The sequence below is a fragment of the Hyperolius riggenbachi genome, chromosome 1 (assembly GCF_040937935.1).
Source record: "Hyperolius riggenbachi isolate aHypRig1 chromosome 1, aHypRig1.pri, whole genome shotgun sequence".
In the NCBI taxonomy this organism is placed as follows: Eukaryota; Metazoa; Chordata; class Amphibia; order Anura; family Hyperoliidae; genus Hyperolius; species Hyperolius riggenbachi.
The window spans coordinates 166567213-166588140 of NC_090646.1; the positions used below are offsets into that span (position 1 = coordinate 166567213).

At 46.1% G+C, this 20928-nt stretch overlaps 1 non-coding gene across 1 annotated transcript; it reads right to left on the minus strand.

The window, feature by feature from the left end:
* Nucleotides 1-15513: 15513 nt before the first annotated feature.
* Nucleotides 15514-15587, minus strand: TRNAT-GGU (transfer RNA threonine (anticodon GGU)). Its single transcript has one exon. It is a non-coding gene; the product is annotated as a tRNA-Thr (tRNA).
* Nucleotides 15588-20928: the final 5341 nt, after the last annotated feature.

Genomic DNA, 20928 nt, shown 5'->3' on the forward strand with positions numbered 1-20928 from the left:
TCCTGCCCCCCTGCCCCTGATCGCCCACAGCACCCCTCAGACCCCCCCGATCACCCCCTCAGACCACTGTTTGCACCCAATCACCCCCCTAATCACCCATCAATCACTCCCTGTCACTATCTTTCAACGCTATATTTTAGATTAGGTCCTAAACTGTCCCCTGGGTGCTCCTGATCACCCCCCCCCCACCCTCAGATCCTCCCCAGACCCCCCAGACCCCCCCTGTGTACTGTATACAGTACATCTATTCTCCCCTGTAATCACCCACTGATCACCTGTCAATCACCTGTCAATCACCCATCAATCACCCCCTGTCACCACCTGTCACTGCCACCCATCAGATCAGACCCTAACCTTCCCCTTGCGGGCACCTGATCACCCACCCACACCCTCAGATCGCCCGCAGACCCGCCCTCAGATTACCTCCCAAGTGCATTGTTTTATATCTGTTCTCCCCTCTGATCACCCATCAATCACCCATCAATCACCCCCTGTCACCACCTGTCACTGCTACCCATCAGATCAGACCCTAATATGCCCCTTGCGGGCACACAATTACCTGCCCACACCCTCAGATCGCCCTCAGACCCCCCTGATCACCTTGCCAGTGCATTGCTTGCATCTATTCTCCCCTCTAATCACACCCTGATCACCTATCAATCACCCCGTCATGATCTACATCTGCTACTTTTTTAGCGCTCAATATTATATTTTTTTAATTTATATTTGTATTTTGACAACAACAGAGTATCAAGTAAGAAAACATTCTTTTTTTTTTTTTTTTTTTTGAAACACAAAATAATTTTAATAGACCAAAGAAAAAAATGATTTAAAAGAACAAATGTAGATGCAGAACTCCAGTGCCTTTCGCTTTGTTTTAAGTAGAGGTAAGCACTTGTTTTATTAGTTTTTCTATCATTGTCAGAATATAATCATAAATAAAATTAAAAAATAATATTGAGCCCTAAAAAAATAACTGATGTAGATCAGGATCAGGCCCGGATTTAAATCACAGGAGCCTATAGGCACCTTAGATTTTGCCCTCCATGGACCTACAAACCCCTGCCAAACTGTGACACAAGTGTGCTGGCGGGCCCAGCTGTCACCTCTCCCCTAGTTCCCCTGCCTGGTGTAGGTAGCTACATGTGCCGCATAGTATGAGGTAACCAGAGGTGCCCCTGACTGAAGGGAGATCTTATCAGTGGAATGCCGTAAGCTGGGTAACCTCTCATTTACACTCTACTCAGGAATCTGTATAGGGAAGGAGAGAGGGAGCTCTCGGGGAGGGAAGTGAGACGCCTTTCCATCATCAGGCATCTGTAGGCCCGTGCCTACAGTGCCTTTTGGTAAATCCAGCCCTGATCAGGATCGAACCCTAAAATAAGGATTGAAACTTAAATCTCATGCCTACAATTCCACAGCACCACCACTACTAAGCCACAGAGAAAGCTGACCAGCAGCACTCCAGCTGGAGAGTGCTCCGCAGGCTGCTGGGTGAGTCCTTGCCTGCTGGTGCCACAGCCCTAATGAAGAGGCTGTGGTGCAGGTTGGCCTGAGGACCTCATGGTCATTTAAGCGAAGGTGGTCCTCCGGCTGGCAGTGGAACTCACACTTGCCGGCCGGCCAACACTTGAGCTCCGGCAGTGATTATGCTGGACATTGGAGGCTTGTTAGGCAGAACAATAAAATAAATATTGAGGTATAGCGACTGGCGAGTATTGAGTAATTAAGTAATTGTGTGTTAGTGTTAGAAAAAGTGGACGGAGCCAACATGAGCAAAATACATACCTGGGCAACGCCGGGCCATCAGATAGTATATATATATATATATATATATATATATATATATATATATATATATATATATATATATATATACTATCTGTATATATATATATATATCTGTATATATTTATTAATATTTTATTGTTACCAGTGTTGCTTGCGAATTTTCGCACAAGTCATTTTCGCATCCAAAATCCCGTTTTCGAATTCGGCGAATTTTCGTAAACATCTTCAGAAATATTTACGTTTTCGAACAGCAGCGAAAATTAAAGGAACTTCGCTGTATGCGGACGCTTATGCCTTTATGCGGAAAAATGTCCGCAATAATCCGCTAAATATGCGCATGGATGAACTAATACATGCGTACGTTTCACCTTACAATGCGGAATTGTATACGTATAGAAGGGCAATAATATTTCTACGCATGCGCAATGATCCGTATAGACGCAGTTACCGCACGCGTAGTTGACTTCGCAATACATAGTGCTCCGCAGGCTGCTGGGTGAGTCCTTGCCTGCTGGTGCCACAGCCCTAATGAAGAGGCTGTGGCGCAGCTTGGCCTGAGGACCCCGTGGTCATTTAAGCGAAGGCGGTCCTCCAGCTGGCAGTGGAACTCACACTTGCCGGCCGGCCAACACCTGAGCTCCGGCGGTGATTATGCTGGACATTGGAGGCTTGATAGGCAGAACAATAAAATAAATATTGAGGTATAGCGACTAGCGAGTATTGAGTAATTAAGTAATTGTGTGGGTCTAGTGTTAGAAAAAGTGGGCGGAGCCGAGATGAGCAAAATACATACCCGGGCAATGCCAGGCCATCAGGATAGTATATATATATATATATATATATATATATATATATATATATATATATATATATATATTAATATTTTATTGTTACCAGTGTTGCTTGCGAATTTTCGCCCAAGTCGATTCGGGCGCTCCCGGTGTGCAGATTTGGGTCCACCCGGTGTGACGTTATAGGAAACTTTGTGTTATTTTTTGCCGTTTTCACTCTACATTGCAAAGCACTTTTCACAGTGTGATCACAGTTATCACTGCTTTGTGAATCAAGCCCATAGTCTGTAAACAAGCCTGCGATCAGCTCATCCTGTGGCATAGGGGTATTTGTGCAGACTAATAAATATAATGGTTTGATCCTGATCCACATTGGTTACTGTTTTCAGAGCTCAATATATTTTATTTAGTTAGGATTATATTTTGACAACAATAGAGAAAATATTAATACAAGTGCTCAGTTGTACTTACTCGATTACTCTGGTCTATTAAAATGATTTCCAGTGTTTAAAAAAATTTGAATTTTGTCTTACTTGTTGTTACTCTATTGTTGACAATATACAATTATAAATAAAATAATTTAATATTAAACCCTAAAAAAGTAACAGATGTAGATCAGGATCAAACTGTAAAAGCCATACAAGCTAGTCTGCACCACAACCACTATGCCACAAGAGCTACTGACTTGTTTCTCTTTCTCAGTGGATGTACTGTATACTTAGTGAAAGTGTGGGAAGATATATAAAATCTGCCTTCTTGGTGTGGCTGTGATCTTTTGTTCTTGCATCTGCTTTAGCATGAATGGAAATCACTTTCCCAAGTAGAGATGGCCCGAACAGTTCGCCGGCGAACGGTTCCAGGCGAACTTTCGGTGGTTCGCGATCGCCAGCAAAGGCGAACTTTTGCAGAAGTTGGGTTCGCCCCCATAATGCACCATTAGGGTCAACTTTGACCTTCTGCATCACAGCCAGCAGGCACATTGTCGCCAATTAGGCTACACTCTCTCCTGGAGCCACTCCCCCCCTTATAAAAGGCAAGCAGCGCTGGCTATTACACTCATTCGTGTACCTGCAGTAATTAGTGAAGGGACAGCTGCTGGCAGACTCTCATAGGGAAAGATTAGTTAGGCGCTTATAGGCTTGTTAGCTTGCTCCTGGCTGATTATTATTGCTAAAATAGCACCCCGCAACAGCTCTTAAGGGCTAATGTTCTCCTGATGTGTTTTTTTTCTTGTGTTGCCCACTGACACTGCATTATACAGCCCTATCTGTTGCAGCTGGACCTTGGTAATTGCTATTACTGTGCCAGCCAGGCCCTGCCTAACTATCTATACTGGGACACCTACCTATGCCTGCCTAACTACTGGGGCACCTATTTACCTATACGGGGACACCTACCTATGCCTACCTACCTATACTAGGGCACCTACCTATGCCTACCTACCTATACTAAGGCACCTACCTATGCCTAGCTAACTACTGGGGCACCTACCTATGCCTATCTACCTATACTGGGAGACATACCTATGCCTACCTAATTATGCTGGGACTCCTACCTATGCCTAGCTAACTACTGGGGCACCTACCTATGCCTATCTACCTATACTGGGGCACGTACCTATGGCTACCTACCTATAATGGGACTCCTACCTATGCCTAGCTAGCTACTGGGGCACCTACCTATTCCTACCTAACTACTGGGGCACCTACTTACCTATACGGGGACACCTACCTATGTCTACCTACCTATACTGGGGCACCTACCTATGCCTACCTACATACAAAAAGATAATAAGGTCGTTGCTTCATTGTGGACAGACCAAATTCAATCAGCTGGACACTCAGTCACTGTTGTTCTGTCATTCAGCTACCTCAGCCCGACCATGTGGGCTTGAAAACCACCATGGTCTGCACTCTCGCCATGGTGCGCACCAGTCCAGCACGGCCGTCACTACACAAACAGCTGTTTGCAGTGCGTTACACAGTGAGTTTGGTGTGTCAGTGTGAAGCAGTACTCTGATTACACTCCCTGATTGATGTATACACAGGCAAGATGTTTCAAAGCACTTTAGGCCTGCATTTTAGCATTAAGGCTAATTTCACACCAGGACGTTGCGTTAGAGGGGGCGTTAACGTCGCATAACGTCCCCCTAACGGAACGCCTGGTGGTGCTGGATCTGGACGTCAGAGTGAGCCGCGTTGTGCAGCTCACTCTGGCGTCAGTGATGCCGTGATGCGCACTCTTGTGCGCATGCGGCATCACGTGGTCCCGCCGGCCAATCGCTGCACAGAGCGGCCGCTCCAGGAAGTAAACACTGCACGTCACAACGTGCAGTGCATATTAATTAGCCATGTGCCTGGCCGCTCTCCGCTCCTCCCCAACGTTACTGAGCATGTGCAAGCAGTCTAACGCGGCTCAGCCGCGTCTAAAGTACTGCATGCAGTACGTTGCCTTGTGACGCAGCGTTACAATGTAACGCAACATGGGCACTGTGAACAGCCCCATTGATTTTTCATTACTGTGCGGTGGGCTGCGTTACAGGCTGCTCTAACGTGCGCCTGTAACGTCCCACTGTGAAACCAGCCTAAATGTGATTTCTGCCCTTAAAACGCTGCTTCGCGTCTTTTTCCCCGGGACTTTTGGCATGTATCCCACTCCGCCATCTCCCCCTCCAGGTGTTAGACCCCTTGAAACATCTTTTCCATCACTTTTGTGGCCAGTATAATTTTTTCTATTTTTTAAAGTTCGCCTCCCTATTGAAGTTTATTGCGGTTCGCGGACGTTCGCGCGAACCAAACTTTTTGCGGAATTTCACGAACCCGGTTCACAAACCGAAAATCGGAGGTTCGGGCCATCTCTATTCCCAGGTGAACATAGCATGCTCAGATATGGACACTATAATTGTTACCACAAGCTATTGCTGTATCTTCTTTAGCCAGTAGTGGCTGGGTAGTATACTGCTCAGCCTCTGACACAGGAGACCTGGGTGTCAATCTTGGCTCTTCCTGTTCAGTGAGCTAACACTTATTAGGCAGGAAACCTTGGACAAGACTCCCTAACAATGCTTCTGCCATTAGAGCTTATATCCTAGTGGCTGCAGCTCTGGTGCTTTGAGACTGCCAGGAGAAAAGCATGATATAAATGTTACTTGTATGTTAGTTTGGTTTATGTCTATTTGGCAACATACCAACAGCTCTGGATGACAGTACTAGCAAGTAGTGTTGGGCGAACATCTAGATGTTCGGGTTCGGGCCGAACAGGCCGAACATGGCCGCGATGTTCGGGTGTTCGACCCGAACTCCGAACATAATGGAAGTCAATGGGGACCCGAACTTTTGTGCTTTGTAAAGCCTCCTTACATGCTACATACCCCAAATTTACAGGGTATGTGCACCTTGGGAGTGGGTACAAGAGGAAAAATTTTTTAGCAAAAAGAGCTTATAGTTTTTGAGAAAATCGATTTTAAAGTTTCAAAGGGAAAACTGTCTTTTAAATGCGGGAAATGTCTGTTTTCTTTGCACAAGTAACATGCTTTTTGTCGGCATGCAGTCATAAATGTAATACATATAAGAGGTTCCAGGAAAAGGGACCGGTAACGCTAACCCAGCAGCAGCACACGTGATGGAACAGGAGGAGGGTGGCGAAGGAGGAGAAGGCCACGCTTTGAGACACAACAACCCAGGCCTTGCATGAGGACAAGAAGCGTGCGGATAGCATGCTTTGTACCGCCATGCAGTCATAAATGTAATAAAGATAAGTGGTTCAATAAACAGGGACCACGCGGCAACGCTAACCCAGCAGCAGCAGACGTGATGGAACAGGAGGAGGCGCAGGAGGAGAAGGCCACGCTTTGTGAGACACAACAACCCAGGCCTTGCATGAGGACAAGAAGCGTGCGGATAGCATGCTTTGTACCGCCATGCAGTCATAAATGTAATAAAGATAAGTGGTTCAATAAACAGGGACCACGCGGCAACGCTAACCCAGCAGCAGCAGACGTGATGGAACAGGAGGAGGCGCAGGAGGAGAAGGCCACGCTTTGTGAGACACAACAACCCAGGCCTTGCATGAGGACAAGAAGCGTGCGGATAGCATGCTTTGTACCGCCATGCAGTCATAAATGTAATAAAGATAAGAGGTTCCATAAACAGGGACCGGCAACGCTAACCCAGCAGCAGCAGCAGCAGCACACGTGATGGAACAGGAGGAGGCGCAGGAGGAGAAGGCCACGCTTTGTGAGACACAACAACCCAGGCCTTGCATGAGGACAAAAAGCGTGCGGATAGCATGCTTTTTACCGCCATGCATGCAGTCATAAATGTAATAAAGATAAGAGGTTCAATAAACAGGGACCGGGCGGCAACGCTAACCCAGCAGCAGCAGCACACGTAATGGAACAGGAGCAGGCGCAGGAGGAGAAGAAGGCCATGCTTTTTGAGACACAACAACCCAGGCCTTGCATGAGGACAAAAAGCGTGCGGATATAGCAGCAATGCTTTTTGCCGCCATGCAGTCATAAATGTAATACAGATGAGAGGTTCAATAAACAGGGACCGGAAACGCTAAACCATCCCAGATGTTCATTGGTCATGTTACTTGGTTGGGGTCCTGGAGTGTTGCGTAGTCGTTTCCAATCCAGGATTGATTCATTTTAATTTGAGTCAGACGGTCTGCATTTTCTGTGGAGAGGCGGATACGCCGATCTGTGACGATGCCTCCGGCAGCACTGAAACAGCGTTCCGACATAACGCTGGCTGCCGGGCAAGCCAGCACCTCTATTGCGTACATTGCCAGTTCGTGCCAGGTGTCTAGCTTCATGCCCGGTTTCAGGTCCAGCGGTGCCAGCCACAAATCCGTCTGTTCCTTTATTCCCCTCCAAATTTCCTCCCCTGTGTGCTGCTTATCCCCAAGGCAGATCAGCTTCAGCAACGCTTGCTGACGCATGCCAACAGCTGTGCTGCACTGCTTCCACGATCCTACTGCTGCTGGTGCTGGGTTAGCGTTTCCGGATGAGGTACAGCTTTGAGATGCGTTGGAGGAGAAGGAGTCAGAGAGGTAGGTGCTGCTGTTGTTATCCAGTGGGAGGGACGGCGGTGCAGCTGTTTGCGGCGTGGGCAACACCCGCGCCGTAGCAGGTGAGGAATCGCTGCCAGGCTCCACAAGGTTCACCCAGTGCGCGGTAAGGGAGATGTATCGACCCTGGCCGAACGCACTCGTCCAGGTGTCAGTGGTGAGGTGAACCTTGCAGGCAACGGCATTCTTCAAGCTTCGGGTTATTTAGCTGACCACGTGCTCATGCAACTCAGGCACTGCAGAGCGCCCAAAGTGGTAGCGGCTGGGAACCACGTAACGTGGGATGGCCACTGACATCATGCCCTTGAAGCTGTTTGTCTCCACCACTTGATATGGCAGCATTTCGCAGGCCAGAACCTTGGCTATGCTGGCTGGCTGTTACTGCCACGGTCCGGGGGTCATTTGCTGGCAATTTCCTCTTGCGCTCAAACATCTCAGAGACAGACAACTCAACCGTAGGGCTGCACACCGAAGGGCTGTTGGTTGTTGTGTTTGATGAACACTGGGAGACCTCAAGAGCACTAGTCCGGAAAGTGACAGTGTCAGCATCGTCTGATGTTTGTGAATGTTGTGAACCACGCAATAGCTGGGCTACTGCTGCTGCTGAGGCGGGTCTGGTGGTGAGTCTGGTGAACCCAAGGGAGGCAGTGTTGCTGGTGGTACCCTGTCCTGCCGCGTTTGCCCACAGAGTGGGATGTTTGGATAGAATGTGGCGGCTCATGCTGGTGGTGGAGAGGTTGTTAATACTTTTACCCCTGCTCAGGCGGGTCTTGCACACCTTGCAAATCGCCATGGTAACATCCTCAGTGCAGTCTTCAAAGAAAGCCCAGACTTTGGAGCACCTGCCTTGCTGGCGATTTCTGTTTGCGCCTCTTTTGCCTCTCACTTGAACTTCCATGCTTGCGGTGCCTGAAATTGCGCGCCGCCTACCTTGTGGCACAAGGCGAACTCATGCAGCAGTGGGTTCCTCAACAGACTCATCTGTGCTGCTGCTACGACGGCGATGTTCTCGTTCACAAATAAAATCTGGGTCTATGTCCACATTGTCCATACCCTCCTCTTCCATCTCCTCAAACTCGTCATATGTCATTGTGGGGGGCCGCCGCCGTGGAGTAGAGCTCCCCAGAATAACCTCTGCGCAGCTCACTCCAACGTCGTCTGGTTATCTGGCAGTTGTGTGCGTGGTGTCGCTGCCGGTTGTGTCAGCTTTGTGCCCACTGGCTCCTTGTAACTGGCTGAGGACTCGGACCTCGTGCGTGATGTGCTGGTGCTGCTTAACCCACTGCTGGACGCTTGAGAGGTCATCCAAGTAATTATCTGGTCCTGTTCTTTTGGATCTGTGAGGGTTGTTGTCCTGGACAACATGGGCGGTATTGAGTGGGTTTTCTTGGGTGCTCCCCTCTGGCTGAGCGGTGTACACAGAGTGTCAGTAAACAATGGTATATAGTCTGGCTGAGCGGTGTACACAGAGTGTCAGTAAACAATGGTATATAGTCTGGCTGAGCGGTGTACACAGAGTGTCAGTAAACAATGGTATATAGTCTGGCTGAGCGGTGTACACAGAGTGTCAGTAAACAATGGTATATAGTCTGGCTGAGCGGTGTACACAGAGTGTCAGTAAACAATGGTATATAGTCTGGCTGAGCGGTGTACACAGAGTGTCAGTAAACAATGGTATATAGTCTGGCTGAGCGGTGTACACAGAGTGTCAGTAAACAATGGTATATAGTCTGGCTGAGCGGTGTACACAGAGTGTCAGTAATCAATGGTATATAGTCTGGCTGAGCGGTGTACACAGAGTGGCAGTAAACACAATGCTATATATAGCGTGGCTGAGCGAGGTTTACAGTGGCAGTACACACAATGCTATATAGTCAGGCTAAGCCGTGTACACAGAGTGTCAGAAAACACAATGCTATATATAGCGTGGCTGAGCGAGGTGCACAGTGGCAGTACACACAATGCTATATAGCCAGGCTAAGCCGTGTACACAGAGTGTCAGAAAACACAATGCTATATATAGCGTGGCTGAGCGAGGTACACAGTGGCAGTAAACAATGCTATATATATAGTGTGGCTGAGCGAGCGGTGTACTACTGTTCCCAGCAGCGACACACAATGACTGGGGGGGACCCTGGCTAGCGTGGCTGGAGAGCGAACTACCCTGCCTGCCTACCCAAAGCTAAACCCACAGAGAAATGGCGGAGATATGACGTGGTTCGGGTATTTATTTACCCGAACCACGTGACCGTTCGGCCAATCAGAGCGCGTTCGGGCCCGAACCACGTGACCCGTTCGGCCAATCACAGCGCTAGCCGAATGTTCGGGGAACGTTCGGCCATGCGCTCTTAGTTCGGCCATGTGGCCGAACGGTTTGGCTGAGCACCGTCAGGTGTTCGGCCGAACTCGAACATCACCCGAACAGGGTGATGTTCTGCAGAACCCGAACAGTGGCGAACACTGTTCGCCCAACACTACTAGCAAGTGCCTTGTGTGTTAACATTATGCTACTAATATTACCTAATAATGCCCAACTGCTAATGCGAGACCTTACAAGAGTATTCTCCATCTGGGACCTTTCCATGCATCTTATATACCTATGCAGAGTAGAATGCAGGGTTAAGACTAATTATTTCTCAGTCCTCTCTGCACCTGATGCCTCTTTGCACCTCTACCCTCCATCTGTACTATTAGGCCACATTCACACCTAAAAGCGCAAAATGATTTTTCTGCGATTAAAGGGGCACTATGGCTAAATTCTTCTTATATTCTCATTTAATATAAAATATGTGCAATTGTAGCAATGTGTAAGACTTGTATTGTGGCTGAATAAAACTCTGCTTCAATATTGCTTTACCCTAAATCAATGCTGGATTCCCGTCGCCAGAGAAAGCTAAGCGACGTTGAACCAGCACATTCCATTCTGCAGGAGGAGGCTGCCTTATCAGTCGTTTCATCTGAAGTTGTAATCTCCCCCTTTGATGTATCGGGAGAGGTTTCACCCAACGTCTAACTGCACATTAGTGCTGTTACAGATCCTCTAATCTGCCGTACGTCTCAGGACAATGACTTACGGCTCTGATGAAAAAAATGCTCCCCACTGAGGCCCCCCTTCAGAGAAGCTGGCACAGGCAGGGTCAACACTTGTTGTCAGTTGCCATGGAGACCAGCTTCTCTTATGCACAGGATTCCAGCGTCTTGATTCAGCACACGCAAGTGCTGTGTAGCCAGTGTCCTGCTTGTGTCTCTGAAGGGGGGCCTCAGCGGGGAGCATTTTTTTCATCAGAGCCGTACGTCATTGTCCTGAGACGTACGGCAGATCAGAGGAGCTGTAACAGCACTAATGTGCAGTTAGACGTTGGGTGAAACCTCTCCCGATACATCAAAGGGGGAGATTACAACTTCAGATGAAACGACTGATAAGGCAGCCTCCTCCTGCAGAATGGAATGTGCTGGTTCAGCGTCGCTTAGCTTTCTCTGGCGACGGCACTCCAGCACTGATTTAGGGTAAAGCAATATTGAAGCAGAGTTTTATTCAGCCACAATACAAGTCTTACACATTGCTACAATTGCACATATTTTATATTAAATGAGAATATAAGAAGAATTTAGCCATAGTGCCCCTTTAAAGCAGAAAAATCACTGAACACTGCAGCGATTTTTCCACGATCGTGCTTAGCGCTTCTATAACACTAAACGCGATCGCCGGGAAATCACCTGAAAATAGTGCAGGCTACATGTTTGCATTTGCCGATTTGCATTGGATTTGCATCGCTGTCGATTAACGCAAATCGCCCGAATAAGAACCGGCCCATAGGGTGTTATTGCACTAGCGATTTAAAATGCGCTAGCCCTTCGAGCGTTTTTCTGAAATCGCCGGCAAAACGCTCTAGTGTGAATGGGCCCTTAGACCTCATTCCTTTTCATTCCTTCCTGTATCTCCTTCCTCGTAGTTTTTCTGTGTCTCACATATCTTTATACCGTTGTTGATTCTGCAGCTAATACTTCATAATATATCAGTTATTTTGTTACCATCCACACTCTTCCCCTTCTGCTAAATATAAATTGTACTGTGCTCCAAATAGAAACACATTAGTATGAGTGTAATTATAGAAATATCCATGGCTGCTCATTACATATGGAGATTATGTTTGCAGTGCTGCGAGGTGATTTCTTAAAGCAGAACTGTAGTCAAAATTTCTCCTCTGCTTCATTAGATTAGACACCTTATTAAAAGTTTTAAAGAGAACCTGAATCGAAAATAAAAAGTCAAAATAACCATACACAGGTCATACTTACCTCCTGTATAAGTCTACTCCTCAATCTCTTTCTCCTCTTCTGCGTCCCATTTGTCCCCTGTGATCAATGGGATTCTCCGTCCTCCATTTTAAAAATGGCCATTACCACATAACAGCTTCCTGGTCAGCACACTGTTAAACTGTAATATCATCAACTTGAGCCATAGGGAAGCATGGACATTACCTTGCACATTCAGTTGTAACTGACAGCTGCTGATATATAACTGACAGCAACTGGTATATTTCAGTTCTGACAAAAAATATTGTCAGAACTGGAAGGGATCACTGTAAGAAGAAAATGTTGAGCTTCTGAGAGGAACTGACAGTGAGGTTAGTATGTAATATTCATTTGCAGCTACATCATGTGTTTATTTTAAATAATTTTCCTCACGTCAGGTTCCCTTTCAGTAAAAATTCTTAAAAAAAGAAGTTACCTTAAAGGGTTGATGGCTTTACTGTCATTCCCTCCTGAATGTGTTATCAGTCTGCAACTGTAAGCCACATGGAAATCTTCAGGCTCAGGGCTGGTGCACACCAACAGCGCTTTTAAAAATGCTAGCACTTTGAAAAGCTCTTGGCTAATGTATTTGAATGGGATGGTGCACACCAGAGCGCTGTGATTTTCTCCCAAATGCGGGTCCTGCGGCATTTCTGCTGATTTCTGAGGCAATTCAGCCTCAATGTTAAGTATAGGGAAGTGGAAAAACACTCTGAAAAGTGCTAGAACAGAGCGATTTTTTAAGCGGTTTTGTTACAGAAGCTGTTCAGTTCCAGCTCTATTGTAACAAAAAATAAAAAAGCGATACACCAAAATGCTTCAAAAACCACTAGGCATGATTAGAAAATCGCTAGGCACATCTAGAACTGCTCTGAAAAATCAATTTAAAAAGCACTGAGTGTTTGCGATTACACCAGCGCTTCTTTTTGGTGTACACTGACCCTAACATATGTTTTATCTCTGGCCGCAGGAAAAAAAGGCTTTATAGCAGTGAACATCTGTGTGCAAGATAATGTAACCATTGTTTTGGCAGTTAAACTGCTGTTCAGGAAATGCTGTTGAACACAAAGAAAACCCTGAGAATACTCATGAGGAGATGGACTGGCCCAAAACCTGTCAGTTCTGTCAGATTGTAACTGCCTACATTTTTTGCGATAGTGGTCCTTTAACCCTCCTGGCGGTATGAAACATTCCGCCAGGAGGCCGCACAGCAGTTTTTTTTTCTTTAAATCATGTAGCGAGCCCAGGGCTCGCTACATGATAGCCGCTGTTCAGCGGCATCCCCCCGCCCGCTTCGATCGCCTTCGGCAATCTCCAATCAGGAAATCCCGCTCAAAGAACGGGATTTCCTGGAGGGCTTCCCCCGTCGCCATGGCGACGGGGCGGGATGACGTCACCGACGTCAGCGACGTCGTGACGTCATTGGGAGTCCCGATCCACCCCTCGGCGCTGCCTGGCACTGATTGGCCAGGCAGCGCACGGGGTCTGGGGGGGGGGCGCACGCCGCAACGGATAGCGGCGATCGGGCGCAGGGGCGGCGGCGATCGGTGTGCTGGCGCAGCTAGCAAAGTGCTAGCTGCGTCCAGCAAAAAAAATTATGTAAATCGGCCCAGCAGGGCCTGAGCGGCACCCTCCGGCGGCTTACCCCGTGTCACACAAAGAGTTAGAGACAGGTTTTTAATTGTATGTTGTGCCTTACTATAGTTCTGTTTTTAGGTAACTACCGTATAGGGCATATTCATATACCTATGTGATGCAGGTTGCGCTGTTTGTGTGTAACTGGTAAATACTGGTAACATTTGTGTATGCTGTTTGTGCACAGCAATTTTACCAGGATTTATTGATAATGTCCCCATTGTTACAGGCTCAAGAAACTTTCATACTGTGACTCTTGCTGGTTTTATGTACGTGTTTTTACAAAACATCTGCATGCAATTTTTCTTTTGAGCTCCATTGAAACTCTACAATTGCTGTAGTGTCCATTTTTCCCCTCAAAATTGTGTGTGTTGCAATGTTATTGTAACCAGTGATGCTCACCGGATGCTCTCACGAGTAATCAATCGTGATTACTCGCGATTCAAATGAGTTTTAATTGATGCAGGTGTGCGGCGTGGATACAAGGGGTTATTTATCCATAATTCTGCCGTCCTCCCTGCGTTCCATACAGCTTGCACGTGTCCTATTGGTTGCGTTGCTAGCCTCACACCACTGCACTTCCTCCTTTCGGCTTGAAGGTTCTTCCAGTTCTCCCCCCCCCCCACCCCCAGTGCAGTCGCTGTGCTCTTGAGTGGTGGCAATGCAGTGCTGCCCCCCATTTCTTGGGGGTATGGAAGGCCAGCACGCAACACCCCTGTTGATATGCAAAGGATTTTGCGTGGGCCATCTCCTGCAGTGAGTTAATTATAAGGGCAATTATACCTTCTTTATATATATTTGACACTTGCCTGCCTGCTCTCGTATCCCCTGATGACAGCGGAAATCCCAAACTAGTCATGACGAGAGCAGGCTAAGCTGTCCACGCAAGTATTCATCTTAGTATCACCTTAGTGGGAAGTGCTGTCACCGGAGAGGGTCCTAACTGGCATAGTACCTTCTACATGTGAGTGGATCTTGCTATACTTTAATTGCTGATATTTATGCTGAATAAAAAGGAATCTTTGGATCAATCCACTGAGAGCATCCCTCTTTATCTTCTTGTGCATGGAGTTTGCACTAACAGGTAGTGTTGCTCGGATAGTACTTTTTAAAATCCAAATTGATCCGGATCTGGATTGTCAGATATCCGGATCTGGTTCGGATATCCGAACGCATTATCCGCGGATATCCGACCTATTCAGATATCTGGATAGAGAAATCGGAAGTGCCTTTTAAAATGCTTTAAAAACATTTCTAACCTTTAAAAACACCTTCTAGCCTCTTACCCTCCTCCCTCCCTCCTCTACCTCCACCTCCACCTCCATATTTTATCCAGAGGAGGAGAATCGTGTCTTCCAGGGATTTGTAGGATGTCAAAAGCACGCTTACATACCTTGGCCAGGAATCAAACCCAGGTCCTCTGCTTAAAAGGCAGCTCACCTCACCACTATACCACCAGTGGCCAAGAATCAAATCCAGATCAAATAACATTACAGGCTGACATACCTTGGCCAGGAATTGAACCCAGGTCTACTGTTTAGAAGGCAGCTCTCCTCACCGCTATACCACCAGTGGCCAGGAGTCAAACCCAGGTCAACTAACATTACAGGCTGAAGCCAGCCATTTCACTCATCTCTTCGACAACTACAAGAAAGGCCCAGGAGTAGTCTTAGTTACCGTTATAATCTATGTTACGGCAGGGCCCTTATTACACTTCCTCTTACAGGGTTATGGAAACCGCTTTGCCCATGCGATAAAGCGAGGTGCAAAAATGAAATCATGCCTAGCAGAGGATGGTTTCCATCCATCAACCACTGGGTTATGGGCCCAGCACACTTCTGCTGCGCCACTCTGCAGTCTGCTTACTTTTGTCTACAATCTTCAGGTTTAAGAAGGGTACATTAGTTCCCTTCACAAAACACAAAGCCATCCCTGGGTGGGCTTGAACCACCAACCTTTCGGTTACCAGCCAAATGCACTAACCAATTGTGCCACAAGGACTGTTTGAATGTCGTTGCTGCTAAATGGCTATCTGAGGTTTTCTTCGGACAACTGTTGAACACAAAATGCAAGGCCATCCCTGCGTGGGCTTGAAACACCAACCTTTCAATTAACTGCCAAATGCACTAACCAATTGTGCCACAAGGACTGTGTGTATGCCGTTGCTGCTAAATAGCTATCTGGGGTTTTCTTCGGACAACTGTTGAACACAAAATGCAAAGCCATCCCTAGCAGGAAGGGCTGCATGGCCACCTAGCTTTTAATCCTTCCCACCCTTGCCCTGTAATCTTCCAGACTTCAAATTGCTGTCATTTGCTGTGTGTGTTACACTAGCATCATCCAGGGGGCACATGATCTTTCTGATTCTGAAGTCTTGAATTGAATCTTGTAAGCAATTTCACCATGTGTCCCACTGCTTTCATCTAGCAAATTAGGCAAATAAGCAAGCTCATTTTTCTCTTGGGTATATCACAATGGTACATGCTAGGCTGGCTTCAGCATGTAGTGCTGTTGGTAGTATAGTGGTGAGCACAGCTGCCTTCAAAGCAGTGGACCTGGGTTCGAATCCTGGCCAATGTATGCAAGCTGGCTTTTGACAACCTACAAATCCCTGAAAGGCAAGATCAGAGAGAGAGAGGAAGGAGGTGTGTGGTGTTGAGACTTTTTGCCATCGAACCTGTAATCCGGATTCGGATATCTGGGAGAAATCCGCGGATATCTGGGTTGGCTGTCAAACTATCCACAGATAGCTATCCGGATTTCTTAAACAATAGTGCAAAAAAGTTCAGATATCCGGTTTACCCGGATATCCGAAATCCGGATGAGCATCACTACTAACAGGTTCGATTACTGGAGGAGAGGGATCTCTGGAGGTGGAATACATCTATTTGCTTTTATTATCAATTTTGGATCACCTAGCGCTGTGGCACTTATATAGCAGTGAATTAGTTTAGACCCTGCACATTCTGGCAAGCTTATGCAATAGGCATTTGCTGCGCCATTTAAAATAGACAACTAGCAGCCAGTATATAAGTCAGGTGATACCTGGTCTGAGTACACACCTCTTTTTGTGTGTGTGTGTATCCCATATATATTTTACACTCCCGTGTGTATATGCTTCATTTTTAACATAATTGCTTGTTCTGCCCAGATGCTCCATGTAAGGTACTAACCAATGCATCTAGAAGGTTGCATATTGCCTGTCAAAACACATGTGTATAATTTAGGCATAATATAGTAAAGCGCTGATCCTGCATTTTGCATGCTTCTTTCTTTTTATAGTGGCTGTTACTGCTAATTTATCATAAAGACAAACAGCATACATGACTACCGAACATGATGAATGAATGAATAGAAGGACAATCAAAAAACGTATATATATTCAAGGACTGGTGGCATGCCATGATGCTAAAAACTGGCTTTTCAAATGCCATCATTTTATTTGAAAAGGTTTTTTGTGTGTTTCAGTCTCAGTATCCTATGCAAGACTTAATTATGAAGATAATATTTGTGGCGGCGATGATATATATTATACTGATCCAGTTTCATCACATCTCTCCATATTTTATTCTATGTTGACCGAGTACTAAGTAGCATTTCTAGAAAGCATTTGGCTTAATAGCTATAACATTAAAAGGCCCAGAAACAACTGAACTATAGCTAAAGCAATATTGACATGGGAAATACTCAGAGGAATAGATTAATATTGAAAATGATTTATTATCCCACTTAAAAATGCAAGTGGCTTTTGCTATCACATTTCCCAATATTACTTTATATGATTTAGAGCCATGTTATAAATATTCACATTGGGACCCCTAGTTAAAACAAGAATTAATTGCATAGCAGGAACGTGTTAGCAGACTGGCGGCTTGCTTGAATTCTGTATGTGCTGCTCTGCATATTTCTCTGTCTGCAGTGGTAAAGCTCTTGCACAGAACAAGCAAATCTTTTATCTCTTCTTCAACTATAGTGTGTTTAAAATACACGCACAACAGCTTCTATCAGTATCTGTTTAAAATGAGTGAAATGACTTGCATGCCGATTGTTTTACTGCTCTTTTGCTCACAATTCATTAGTTGTTCTCAAGTGTTTTATTAGCTATTTCAGTGTGGCAGTGCAGTGGATTAAACTGGAATTTAATGGTCCTTTCACTTCTGGATGGTTAATTGTAAGCTTTCTGATTTAACTGTTAAACCCCCACTAACCTCCCCCCCCCCCCAAAAAACAAAAAACAATCCAAAACAGAAAAAAAGGGTGCCCTGGTAAGAAGGGTGTCGCCATAGACAGCAATGATAAAAGCTTTGATTAGTGTCATTACTAGAGATGTAGCGAACGGTTCGCCGGCGAATGGTTCCAGGCAAACTTTGGGGGTTCGTGTTCGCCTGGACCAAGCGAACTTTTGCGGAAGTTCGATTCGCCCCATAATGCACTATGAGGGTCAACTTTGACCCTCTGCATATCAGTCAGCAGGCACATTGTAGCCATTCAGGCTACACTAAGCCCTGGAGCCCCCCCCCCCTTATATAAGGCAGGCTCCGGCGGCCATTAGCCTCACTCGTGTGCCTGCTAGAGACAGAATAGGGATAGCTGCTGCAGACTTGTTCTCCTAGGGAAAGATTAGTTAGGCTCTTGGTTTGCTCCTGGCTGATTGTTATTGCTAAAATAGCACCCCTCAACAGCTCGTTGTTTTCCTGATGTGTTTTTTTGTGTGTGTGTTGCTCATTGAATTATACAGCCCTATCTGTTGCAGCTGGACCTTGGTAATTGTTATTACTGTGCCAGCCAGGCCCTTCCTAACTATCTATACTGGGACACCTACCTATGCCTACCTAACTACTGGGGCACCTACTTACCTATATGGGGACACCTACCTACCTACCTATACTAGGGGACCTACCTATGCCTACCTACCTATACTGGGTCTCCTACCTATGCCTAGCTAACTACTGGGTCTCCTACCTATGTCTAGCTAACTACTGAGGCACCTACCTATGCCTACCTAACTATACCGGGACTTCTACCTATGCCTACCTACCTATACTGGGTCTCCTACATATGCCTAGCTAACTACTGGGGCACCTACCTATGCCTACCTACCTATACTGGGTCTCCTACCTATGCCTAGCTAACTACTGGGACACCTACCTATGCCTACCTACCTATACTGGGTCTCCTACCTATGCCTAGCTAACTACTGGGACACCTACCTATGCCTACCTACCTATACTGGGACTCCTACCTATGCCTACCTACCTATACTGGGTCTCCTACCTATGCCTAGCTAACTACTGGGACACCTACCTATGCCTACCTACCTATACTGGGTCTCCTACCTATGCCTAGCTAACTACTGGGACACCTACCTATGCCTACCTACCTATACTGGGTCTCCTACCTATGCCTAGCTAACTACTGGGACACCTACCTATGCCTACCTACCTTTACTGGGACTCCTACCTATGCCTACCTACCTATACTGGGACTCCTACCTATGCCTAGCTAACTACTGGGACATCTACCTATGCCTACCTACATACAAGAAGATAATAAGGTCGTTGCTTCATTGTGGACAGACCAAATTTGATCAGCTGGACAGTCACTGTTGTTCTATCATTGAGCTACCACAGCCCGGCGACCATATGGGCTTGAAAACCGCCACGGCCTACACTCTCGCCTTGGTGCGCACCAGTCCAGCATGGCCATCACTACGCAAACAGCTGTTTGTGGTGCGTTACACAGTGAGTTTGGTGCGTCAGTGTGAAGCAGAACTCTAATTACACTCCCTGATTGATGTATACACATGCAAGATGTTTTTAAGCACTTTAGGCCTGCAATTTAGCATTCAATGTAATTTCTGCCCTTAAAACGCTGCTTTGCGTCACATCCAGATTTTCCCCCGGGACTTTGGGCATGTATCCCACTTCGCCATGCCCCCCTCCAGGTGTTAGACCCCTTGAAACATCTTTTTCATCACTTTTGTGGCCAGCATAATCTATATATATATAATAGAGTAAGTGCCTCAACCTTCAAGCAAGAAGAAGTAGAGCCCTGCCCCCAGGGCCGGTCCAAGCAAGAAGAAGGGGCTGGTCCAAGCAAGAAGAAAAAGTAGTGTCATATCAAACCAAGGGCAAAGAGGGATAATTTGCATATTCAGTAGCAGTGCATTGTGGGTAACCACAAATGTTCACTTATAGCTGAATTATTGCAGATTTGCTTCTGTTTTAAGAAGGAAAATTACACCAAGCTTTGCTTTTTTTAGTAGGAGGGCTTTTTGGTCTCTTTTATCCTCCTATACATTCTTAATAGTTTGGGTCACCCTGAGCTGCTTGGTTACTCTGTTGTACTGGTCCAAGCCCTATCTCATACAGCCTTATCAATCTCTGCTATGTACTGATGAGGATCAAACGTCTGAAATAGGCTGTCGCGTGTGGGTTTGATATGACTGTGTGAAACTTAAAGCTATAGGCTTGCTTGACTTACCAAGGGTGAAATAGAATAATTTGCATAATTAGTAGCGGTGCATTGTGGGTAATCACAAATGTTCACTTATAGCTGAATTATTGCAGATTTTCTTCTGTTTTAAGAAGGCAAAGAAGACACCAAGCTTTGCCTTTTTTTAGTAGAAGGTCTTTTTGGTCCCTTTTATCCACCTATACATTCCGAGTGGTTTGGGTCACCCTGAGCTGCTTGGTTACTCTGTTGTACTGGTCCAAGCCCTATCTCATACAGCCATATCAATCCTTGCCATGTACAGATGAGAACCAAAAGTCTGAAACAGGCTGTCACATGTGGGTTTGATATGGCTGTGTAAAATGTAAAGCTATAGGCTTGCTATACACCAGTGGTTCTGGACGCTTCCTTGGCTTACTAAGGGTGAAAAGGAATTATTTGCATATTTAGTAGCAGTGCATTGTGGGTAACCACAAATGTTCACTTATAGCTGAATTATTGCATATTTCCTTCTGTTTTAGGAAGGGAAATTACACCAAGCTTTGCTTTTTTTAGTAGGAGGTCTTTTTGGTCCCTTTTATCCCCCTATACATTCCGAGTGGTTTGGGTCACCCTGAGCTGCTTGGTTACTCTGTTGTACTGGTCCAAGCCCTATCTCATACAGCAGTATCAATCCCTGCTATGTGCTGATGAGGACCAAAAGTCTGAAACAGGCTGTCTACATGTGGGTTAGATATGACTGTGTAAAATGTAAAGCTTATATGCTTGCTATACACCAGCGGCTCTGGATGCTTGCTTGGCTTACCAAGGGGGAAAAGGGGTAATTTGCATATTTAGTAGCAGTGCATTGTGGGTAACCACAAATGTTCACTTATAGCTGAATTATTGC